Source organism: Hippopotamus amphibius, chromosome X (assembly GCF_030028045.1).
Source record: "Hippopotamus amphibius kiboko isolate mHipAmp2 chromosome X, mHipAmp2.hap2, whole genome shotgun sequence".
In the NCBI taxonomy this organism is placed as follows: domain Eukaryota; kingdom Metazoa; phylum Chordata; class Mammalia; order Artiodactyla; family Hippopotamidae; genus Hippopotamus; species Hippopotamus amphibius.
In genome coordinates this window covers 49229047-49241263 of record NC_080203.1, presented here as the reverse complement: position 1 = coordinate 49241263, position 12217 = coordinate 49229047, and the positions used below count along the sequence as shown (strand labels likewise).

At 34.7% G+C, this 12217-nt stretch overlaps 1 pseudogene; it reads left to right on the top strand.

The window, feature by feature from the left end:
• The first annotated feature begins 683 nt into the window (after positions 1-683).
• LOC130841437 (60S ribosomal protein L32-like) lies at positions 684-1159 on the top strand (annotated as a pseudogene).
• Positions 1160-12217: the final 11058 nt, after the last annotated feature.

The following is a 12217-nucleotide window of genomic DNA, read 5'->3' as shown; positions in this document are numbered from 1 at the left end:
ATCCTTGCATCCATGGGATAAATCCCACTTGATCATGGTGCATGATCCTTTTATTGACAGTATCTGACATAAATAATAGCAATATTTTTGAATTTATCTCCTAAAACAAAGAAAATAAGAGCAAAAACAAATAGAGCCTAATTAATTTTAAAAGCTTATGCACAGCAAAGAAAACCATAGACAAAACAAAAAGATAACCTGCTAAATGGAAGAAGATATTTGCAAGTGATAAGACTGATAAGGAGTTAATATCCAAAATATATAAACAGCTCATACAACCCAACATCAAAAAAAAAAAAACCTGATTAAAAATGGGCAGAAGACCTGAATAAATATTTTTGTAAAGAAGACATGCAGATGGTCAACAGGCAGATGAAAAAATCCTCAACATTGCTAATCATCAGGGAAATATAAATCAAAACCATAATGAGATATCACCTCACATTTGCCAGAATGGCTATCATCAAAAAGAACACAAATAACAAATGTTGGAGAGGATGTGGAGAGAAGGGAATCCTTGTACATTTTTGGTGGGAATGTAAATTGTTGCAGCCACTGTGGAAAGCAGTATGGAGGTTTCTCAAAAAATTGAAAATAGAACTACCATATTGCCTAGCAATTACATTTCTAAGTATATATCTGAAAGAAAAAAACCACTAATTTGAGCTCCTTTCTTCCTTGGCACTGCCTATGGAGGTGGCAGCCATCTCCTATTCAGAATCATGGCTGCTCTCAGACCCCTCATGAAGCCCAAGAACATCAAAAAGAAGACCAAGAAGTTCATCCAGCACCAGTCAGACTGATATGTCAAAATTAAGCAGAACTGGTGGAAACTCAGAGGCACTGACAACAGGGTGCACAGGATATTCAAGGGCCAGATTTTGATGCCCGACATCAGTTATGGGAGCAACAAGAAAACAAACACATGCTGCCCAGCAGCTTCTGTAAATTCCTGGTCCACAACATCAAGGAGCTTGAAATGCTGCTTATGTGCAACAAAACTTTCTGTGCTGAAAGTGCTCACAATGTCTCCTCCAAGGACCACAAAGCCATTGTGGAAAGAGCAGCCCAGCTGGCTATCAGAGTCACCAATCCCAATGCCAGGTTGCACAGCAAAGAAATGAATAGAGTGCTTGTGTGCACATTGTGTTTGTGTTAATAAAATCATGAAACTTGAGAAACTTGAGAAACACATTGTGTTTGTGTTAATAAAATCATGAAACTTGAGAAACACACTTAATTTGAAAAGGTACATGCATCCCAATATTCATAGTAGCATTATTTACAGTTGCTAAGATATGGAAGACACCAAAGTGTGTTCTTTTATATCTGTATGTGCTCCTAACTTAGAGAGGTATTTTCTTTATTAAATGTTTTCCTTTTATAATTAATGGCATAACAAAGGGAGTCCAACTCGAGGATGGAAGATGCCTTAGAGGACTGGGGCGGGGAGGGTGGGGGGGACTCGGTGGGGGGAGTCAAGGAAGGGAGGGAATATGGGGATATGTGTATAAAAACAGATGATTGAACTTGGTGTACTCCCCCAAAAAATAATAAATAAATAATATTTTTAAAAAAGAGAAAAACAAAACAAAACAAAAAAAAAACCCAAAAAACCAGATGATTGAACTTGGTGTACCCCCCAAAAAAATAATAAATAAATAAATAAATAAAAAGTTAAATTAAAAAAAATATAAAATAAAAATATAATTAATGGCAATATATTTGATCACAATCTACTTTATTCAACTATTTATGTGTTGCATTGTTCCTGGAATGGATCTATTTAGGGATCTTGTATGAGGAAGGGAGGAAGAAGATGATCTAAACTATGAGCTATTCTCCTAATGACAAAAGACTATTGTGAGACTGTGATATTTTATACTCAAGAAACTAGAATCAGGACAGGTAGAATCTTTATTTTTTCCCTGACCCACTGATAGCTAATTTCATATAAATGCTATAAATTTATATTATTCTGATTCAGCCTCATCTCCATAGCTTCTCAAGACTTTATGGTTAGTGAGGTCTAAGAAAGCTGCAACTACTACCCTTGAACACTTTTTTTTTCTGTTGTAGCAATCAAATCATCACTGGTTTGGTATTTCAGGCTATAACACTTACTTGCCAGGTTTCACTGAGCCACAGGCAGTCTGTCTCCTTGTAGCCCCTCAATTCTACTTGATCACCAATCTTTGGGCAGTATTTTTCTTGTTTTGTCATTTGGAGTTTGAGGTATCTCAGTATCATTGCAGATAAAGTTTGTTTTTCTGTTTCTCACTCTTCTCATTGCTTACAGTAATTTATGAGGAGAAAGGGAGAAAATGTCATGTTACCTTCACCATTTTTAACTATAAATCTTTCCATAAACTTCTCAGACTTGAAAGTATAATGGAAACTGGGCTTAGAAGTGCAGAACTGAAAATGATGTATTGTTGGGACTGGGTAACTTTTTTTTTTTTTTTTTTTGCACTTCTTTGATTTTCTATTTAACTGTCAGTTGGAGTAGTTGCAAATATTCAGCACATGCAGGGTGAAAATGTTTCTCCTACATCAATAAGTTTCCTTGTGGCAATAGCCTCACTTATATAGTGAGGCTAAATACAGTAATTTAGTAAATTGAAAGGTCTATACATTCCTGGCTTCATGTATACTTCTGAGAATTAAAAAACCAAGTAGTAACAGTAGTTAAGCAGGCATGTAGCACAGAGCAAAGACCAATTGTAAACAGTTATAGGAAGCAGCATATTTGTAGCTTAATCTCAAATAAGCCTTGGATTAATGCTCCCAAGAGTAAACTGTGTAAAATCATCAAAGGCATATATCCAAGCTGCTTAGAATTTCGTTTTATAAGTATTTTAGCTTAAAGTGTTGTTTAATTTCCTGCACCCTTTTAATCCATCATAATTTTTTTAAGATGAATATAATATATTTACAAGTACACTTTGAAAAAAAAAGTAACTGAGCTTTATCTTGTCCACTTGTGAAGAAAGATACTGAGGTAATACATTTTAGCTTTAAAGGAGATATTTTTGCATTTATGGTTACTTCCCATGAGAGAATTTTGAGAGAGATATTTGGCAGATTAAAATAATCAGAGCAGAGAGAAACCACAGAGCAAAGAGCAGGCTGGAGTGCAGTGCGGATCTACCTCTGGTACTTACGCATTCTGTATTACTGTGCCATTAGGTAAGGTCTTAAAATCAGATGCTGGCAGAAGACATGAAACTCCTTGATCAGAGGCAAAGGACTTCATCACTCATGGCACAAGAATGGAAAAGACAGCAAGAGAAATGAGTCAATTCCATTAAAAATAAGATTCTGGATCGCATCATTTGCTTATGATGCTCTTCTGGAGTTAAAAGCTCTGTGAATAGTATTGCTCAGGAATGGGTCTGCTCCTGGTTATCCAAGCAGACATGGTGCCTAAAGTCGTCCTGAGTGCAAAGCCACTTTTAAACACACCCCATGACACAGTCCTGCCTATCAGAGGGGCAAGACCCAGCTCCATCCATCAGTGAGCATGCACCAGTCTCACCCACTAGGAAGTCTGCACAAGGTCCTGGACGAACCTTACCCACCAGAGGCAGACACCAGAAGCAAGAGGAATTACAAATCTGCAGCCTGAGAAACAGAGACCACAAACAGAAAGTTAGACAAAATGAGATGACAGAGAAATATTCTCAGGTGAAGGAACAAGATAAAACCCCAGAAGAACAACTAAGTGAACTGGAGACAAGCTATCTGCCTGAAAAATAATTCAGAGTAATGACAATAAAGATTATCTAAGATCTCAGAAAAAGGATGGATACACAGACTGATAAGATGCAAGAAATATTTAACCAAGAGCTAGAAGATTTAAAGAAAAAACAGAGATCAACAATGCAATAACTGAAATGAAAAATACACTAGAAGGAATCAATAGCAGAATAAATGAGGAAGAACAAATTAGTGAGCTGGAAGACAGAGTGGTGGACCACTTATACAGAACAGAATAAAGAAAAAAGAATGAAAAGAAATGAGGACAGTCTAAGAGACCTCTGGACAACATTAAACACACCAGCATTCACGTTATAGGCATCCCAGAAGGAGAAGAGAGAGAGAAAGGGCCTGAACAAATATTTGAGGAGATAATAGCAAAAAATTCCCTAAAGTGGGAAAGGAAACACTCAATTCCAGGAAGCACAGAGTTCCATACAGGGTAAACCCAAGAAGGAACATAACAAGACATACATTAATCAAATTTACAAAAATTAAAGACAAAGAGAACATATTAAAAACAAGGGGAAAACAACAAGTAAGAAACAAGGGAAACCCATACAGTTATCAGCTGATTTTTCAGATGAAAATGTGCAGGCCAGAAGGAAGTGGTACAATATATTTAAAGAGATGAAAGAGAACAACCTACAACCAAAAATATTCTACCCAGAAAGGCTTTCATTCAGATTTTACAGAAAATCAAAAGCTTTACAGATAACCAAAATCTAGAGAATTCAGCACCACCAAACCAGCTTTACAACAAATGCTAAAGGAGCTCTCTAGGCAGAAAAGAAAACCCCATAACTAGACACAAGAAAATTATGAATGGGAAAGCTCACCAGTAAAAGCAAACATACAGTAAAGGTAGGAAATTATCCACATGGAAATATGATATCCAAATCAGCAATCATAAAAAGAGGAGAGTATAAATGTGGGATATTGGAAATGCTTTTAAAATTAAAAGACCATCAACTTAAAATAATCTTGTATATATATAGACAGCTAAATCAAAACCTCATGGTAACCACAAACCAAAAAGCTACAATAGATACACATAAGAAAAAGAAAAATCAATTCAAACACAATTCTGAATATAGTCATCAAATCACAAGAGGAGAGAACAAAAGAGGAAGGGAAGAAAAAAGACCTACAAAAACAAAGCCTAAACCCTTAACAAAATGTCAATAAGAACATGCATATTGATAATTGTTTTAAATGTAAACAGATTAAATGCTCCAACCAAAAGACATAGACTGGCTGAATGGATACAAAAGCAAGAAATGTATATATACTGTCTGCCAGAGACCCACTTCATATCTAGGGACACACACAGACTGAAAGTGAGGGGATGGAAAAAGATATTCCATGCAAATGAAAATCAAAGGGAAGCTGGAGTAACAATACTCATATCAGATAAATTGGACCTTAAAGTAAAGACTGTTGCAAGAGACAAAGATGGACACTACATAATGATCAAGGAATCAACCCAAGAAGATACAACAATCATAAATATATATGCATCCAACATAGGAGCACCTCAATATATAAGGCAAATGCTAACAGTCATAAAAGGAGAAATTGATAGTAACACATTAATTGTGGGGGACATTAACACCCCACTTACATCACTGGACAGATCATCCAGACAAAGATCAATAAGGAAACACAGGCCTTACATGACATATTAAGCTAGGTGGACTTAACTGATAATTATAGAACATTTCATCCAAAAGCAACAGAATACATGTTTTCCTCAAGTGCACATGAAACATACTCCAGGATTGATCACATACTAAGTCACAAAGTGAGTATTGGTAAATTTAAGAAAATTGAAATCATATCAAGCATCTTTTCTGACCACAGTACTATGAGACTAGAAATTAACTACAACAGAAAACTGTAAAAAACACAAATGTGTGGAGGCTAAACAATATGTTATTAAACAACCAATGAATCATGGAAGAAATCAAACAGGAAATAAAAATATCTAGAGACAAATTAAAATGAAAACACAATGATCCAAAACATTTGGAACACAGCAATAGCAGGTGTAAAATAGCAGTTTATAGCAATACAATCTTCATCAGGAAAAGAGAAACATCTCAAACAACCTTACCTTACACCTAAAGCAACTAGAGAAAGAAAAACAAAAGCCAAAGTTAGTAAAAGGAAAGAAATCATAAAGGCCAGAGCAGAAATAAATGAAATAGAGACAAAGAAAACAATAGAAGAGATAAATGAAACTAAAAGCTTATTCTTTGGAAAGATAAATTGATTAAGCTTTGGCCAGACTCATCAAGAAAAAATGGGAGAGGGCTCAAATCAAGAAAACTGTAAATGAAAAAGAAGTTACAATGCACACCAGAGTAATACAAGTGATCATAAGAGACTACTAAAAGAAACTATATGTCAATAGACAACCTGGAAAAATGGATGCATTCTTAGAAAGGTACAATCTTCCAATACTGAACTAGAAAGAAATAGAAAATGTGAACAGGCCAATTGAAAGTACTGAAATTGAAACTGTGATTTCAAAACTTCCAGCAAACAAAAGTCCAGAACAAGATGGATTCCCAGGTAAATTCTATCAAACATTTAGAGAACAGTTAACAGCTATTCTTCTGAAACTATTTGAAAAAATTGCAGAGGGAGAAATACTCCCAAACTCATTCTATGAGGCCACCATCACCCTGATACCAAAATCAGATAAAGATACCACAAAAAAAAGTACAAGTCAATATCACTGATGAACATAAACACAAAAATTCTCAAGAAAATACTAGCAAACTGGATCCAACAATACATTAAGAGGATCATACACCATGATCAAGTGGGATTTATCCCAGGGATGCAAGGATTTTTCAATATCCACAAAATAATCAGTGTGATGATACACGACATTAACAAACTGAAGACTAAAAACGTTATGATCATCTCAATAGGTGCAGGAAAAGCTTTTGACAAAATTTGACACCTATTTATGATTAAAAGTCTCTAGAAAGTGGGCATAGAGGGAACCTACCTCAACTTAATAAAGGCCATATACAACAAACCCACAGCTAACAGTGTATGCAACAGTGAAAACCTGAAAGAATTTTCTCTGATATCAGGAAAGACAAGGATGTCCACTCTCACCACTTTTGTTCAGCATAGTTTTGGAAGTCCTAGCCATGGCAACCAGAGAAGAAAAAGAAATAAAAGAAATCCAAATTGGAAAAGAGGAAGTAAAACTGTCACTGTTTGAAGATGACATGGTATTATACATAGAAAATCCTAAAGATGTTACCAAAAACTGCTAGAGCTCATCAATGAATTTTGTAAAGTTGCAGTATACAAAATTAATATACAGAAATCTCTTGCATTTCTATACACACACAACGAAAGATCAGAAAGAGAAATTAAGGAAAATATACAATTCACTGCCACATCAAAAAGAATGAGATACCCAGGAATAAACTCACCTAAGGAGGCAAAAGACCTGTACTTTGAAAACTATCAGATGCTGATGAAAGAAATTGAAGATGACCCAGACAGAAGGAAAGACATACCATGTTCTTGGATTGGAAGAATCAATATTGTCAAAATGACTACATTACCCAAGGAAATCTCCACATTCAATGCAATCCTTATCAAATTTACAAGGGCATTTTTCATAGAACTAGAACAAAAAAATTTTAGACATGTGTGGAAACATGAATGATCCCAAATAGCCAAAACAATCCTGAGAAAGAAAAACAAAGCTGGAGGAATCAGGATCTCTGACTTCTAGCTATACTATTGTATATAGTACAAAGCTAGAGTAATCAAAACAGTATGGTACTGCCACAAATACAGAAATATAGATCAATGGAACAGGATAGAAAGACCAGAAATAAACCAAGGCACCTATGATTAATTAATCTACAACAAAGGATGAAAGAATATACAGTGGAGAAAAGACAGTCTTTTCAATAAGTGGTTCTGGGCGAACTGGACAGCTACATGTAAAAGAATGAAATTAGAATACTCCCTAACACCATACACAAAAATAAACTCAAAATGGATTAAAGAGCTAAATGTAAGAACAGATGCTATAAAACTCTTAGAGGAAAACCTAGACAGAACACTCTGATATAAATTGCAGCAAGATCTTATTATATCCACCTCCTAGAGTAATGAAGGTAAAAATAAAAATAAACAAATGGGACCTAATTAAACTTAAAATATTTTGCACACCGAAGGAAACCACAAATAAAACAAAAAGGCAGCCCACAGAATGGGAGGATATGCTTGAAACTGAAGCAACCAATGCATTAACCTCCAAAATATACTAACAGCTCATGCAGCACAATGCCAAAAAATAAAACCAAACAACCCAATAAAAAAATGGGTGGAAGAGCTAAATAGACATTTCTCCAAAGAAGACATAGAGATGGCCAACAGGAACATGAAAAGATGCTCCATGTCATTAATTATTAGAGAAATGCAAATCAAAACTACAATGAGGTATCACCTCACACCAGTCATAATGGCCATCATCAAAAACTCTAAAAATTATAAATGCTGGAAGGATGTTAAGAAAATGGAACCTTCCTACAATGTTGTTGGGAGTGTAACTTGGTACAAACACTATGGAGAACAGTATGTAGTTTCCTTAAAAAACTAAAAATAGAGTTACCTTATGATTCAGCAATCCAACTCCTAGGCATACACCTGGAGAAAACCATAATTTGAAAAGAAACATGCAACCCCAATGTTCATTGTAGCATTATTTACAGTAGCCAAGACATGGAAGTGTCCTAAATGTCCATCAATAGAGGAATGGATAAAGAAATTGTGGTAGATATATACAATGGAATATTACTCAGCCATAAAAAAGAATGAAATAATGCCATTAGCAGCAACATGCATAGACCTAGTGATTATCACACTAAGTGAAGTAAGTCAAACAGATAAAGACAAACATCATATGATATCACTTATATGTGGAATCTAAAAGGATGATACAAATGAACTTATTTACATAACAGAAACAGACTCACAGACATAGATAACACATGGTTACCAAAAAGGAAATGTGGGGGGGGGGGAGGGTGCTTCCTTTCATTAACCACCCAAACCACCAGCCCCATTTGATTAATTCTACCACGCAAATGTATATGTCAATATATGTCTCTCCATTTTCTCTCCGGTTCCTTCATCCAACTACCTTATTTTTCTTCAGTCTCACCATCAGTGACTGCTTCAGTTAGCTATTGCTGTGTAGTAGACAAGTCAATCTTAGTGGCTTAAAAACTCACTGAATTATTATTACTCATGAATCTGTGATCTGACTTGACAGTTCCTTTGCTGTCTGGTCTCAATTGCATAGTTACAGTTAGGTGGCAGCTCTAATGGTCATAAGGTACAAGACAGTATCACTCACAAATTTTGTGGCTGGTGCTAGCAATTGGTTGGGGCATTTTTGTCCTCTTCCATGTGGTCTCTCATCTTCCAATAGGCTGAATCAGTTTCTTCACATAGCAGTCTCAAGACAGTATTCCAAGAGAGCAGAAGAAAAATTGCAATGCTCCCAAATAGCACTGTGACATCATGTAGCTTAATCACTTTAAATACTATCAATATGCTGATCACAATTGAATTTATATCCCTATCATTTACCTCTTCCTGATCTGTGGAATTTATGTCCAGCTGCCTACTCATCATGTCTGCTTGGATGTATAATAAACATCTTAAACTTAAAATCATGAAAATTTTGATTTTTTTCCAACCTATGCCTCCATGAATATTCTCCATATTTGGAAAATGTACCCATTCAGCAAATATTTATTAAACACCTATTATGCCAAATGTCATTTTAGACAATGGATACAACAGTGAACAAAACAAACAGCATTCATGATTTTATGGAGTATGTTTTCTAGTGGAGAGGTCAGCCAATAAAAATAAAATTTCAGATTATAATTGTGAAGAGGAAAATAAAGTACAAAGGGGATAAAGAGTGATGGAAATTGCTATTTCAGATAGTGAGGTCATGGAAAGCCTCTCTGACTAGGTGACAGCTGAATAGAGACCAAAATGAAGTGAGGGAATGAGCCATGAATATATGGTACACATAGTGGACACTATCCAGCTGCTGGAGTCCCAAACTTAAGAATCATATTTGATTCCTTGTATTCCCTCACTACTCTCTAAGATGGAAGATAAGTGAATTGACTTTAAAATATATGCCATATTAGTCTACTTCCTTCCAGTTCAATTGCTATCACTGTGTTCCAAATTATTATCTATCCTGATGTACTGCAAAAGTCTAACTGATATCTAGCTACTAATTCATTGCACCTCACAGCGAGAATGATCTTTTAAGACTGTAAATCAAATTACATTACCCCCTTGCTTAAAATTTGACTTCCAATTGCACTTAGGAAAAAATACAAAATTCTTAACCTGTTCTATAGGGCCTCATGATCTGATTCTTGCTTACTACTGTAGCTCCAGTCTTTTGCATTTTCCTTGATTCTAAGCTTCAATAATTCTGTTCTTCAAACTTAGCTTCAGAACTTCAGAGTATGAAATTGTCTTAGAGTCATCCATACCCTTCTCCATTCTCCATGTAACTACTAGCTTATTCTTCAGATCTCAGCTCAAATGCCACTCCCCTTCTACAATTGCCAGATTAGCATAGTGCACTGTACTTTTGAGATTATAACTTTTATGACATGTTGCTGAAATTACCAATGTAACTGTATATCTTTTCTGTTGGACAGTAAGCTCAGCAAAGTTAGGCAGCATATTTGTTGTTTATCATAACACTGATATTTTATCATATTTATATAATTACTTATCTATTGTTTGCCATTCTATTTTCCCAAATTAAAAGGTAAGCTCTCTGAAGGCAGGGGCTATATCAGCTTGTTCATCTCTATAGGCCCTTCACCCTTTAAAAAGTTCTAACATATATCATGCACTCAGGAAAATGTTTTCAAACTTGTACTTAAATTTCAAACATACACACAGCAAAGTGAACATAAGTATACAACTCAATGAATAACCACTAACTGAATATACTCACATAATCAGTGTCCAGAACCCAAAATGTTACAGTACCAACACTTTAGAAACTCACCTGTGCTCCAACACTTTAGAAACCCACCTGTGCTCCCTGCCTCTCATTACCCACATCCTTAGGGTAACTGCAACCTGATACCTACCAACAAAGATTAGTTTTGTTTGTTTTTGTACTTTATATAATTGGGAAATGCATTAAGTACTCTTTTGTGTGTGGATTCTTTCACTCAGCATTGTTTATGTAATACTTATCCATGTTATTTGTTGTTCTTACAGGTTTTCTTTATGATTTCTGTATAATATTTCATTCTCTGAGTATACTAATATTTATTAATTCTCATATTTATGGAAAACTTCAAGTGTGTGGATTTTACAAATAGTGCTGCCACAAAAATTCCAATTAATGTCCTTTTCTGAATAAAATGTAGACATTTCTGTTTTGTTGGTTATATGCCAAAGTGACAAAGTAGAATTGTTGAGTCATAGAATAGGCATATGTTCAGCTTTAATACGTACTACCAAAAGGCTTTCCAAAGTTGTTGCACTAACGTATACTTCCATCAACAAGGTATGAGAGTTATAATTGCTCTATATCCTTGTCAACACATGATACTTTGTATTTTTTCACTTAGGAAAAATAGTGGGTTTGTTTCTGGTGGGTTTGTAAGGTATTTCATTGTGGTTTTAATTTTCATTTTCCTGATAAATAATATGGTTTACCACATTTTCATATGTTTTTTAATCATTTTGATATTCTTTTATGTGAATATTTTCTGTTCTTGTGTTCTTCCCAAGTTTCTATTTGGTTGTCATAAACCACATTTCATCAAATGTATAGATCTATTTCCACACATTCTTTTCTATTGATCAGTGTCTTTGTTTGCAATAATCAATAATTACTTGTTGAATAAATGCAAGATCTAACCTGTACAACATGTGCAAGTGAATGTAAAACCTCAAGGAAACAATAGAGGCCCTCGAAACAAATGAATTTATTTTGCAGCCAAAAGTTAATAGAAAGTTTCATTTAGTGATATCCACCAGAAAATAACCTGGGTGATACACTTGTGTGATAAAATTTGTTTAATAGCATATGTGCATTCAGTAAATTTTGGCAAATGTTGATCAAGGTTTATGAAATTGTACATTGACATCTTCAATCTTCACTGGTTTTTTTTTGTCATAAATTATTAGTAGCTTATCAGTTTTCTGTTGCAATTTTGTCTCAACTTGCTAAAGTTTCAAAGGTCTATCCCTTTAAGGGATTATAAGGTACAGAATAACATTATTATTCCTTCATGTTCACATTGTGTGTAAGCATCAGTTGTATATTGATATGCAGAAAAATCAAGCATAAAGAATTAATCCCGTAAGAATTATTTTTAACACATTTCCTGATATTCAGTAAACA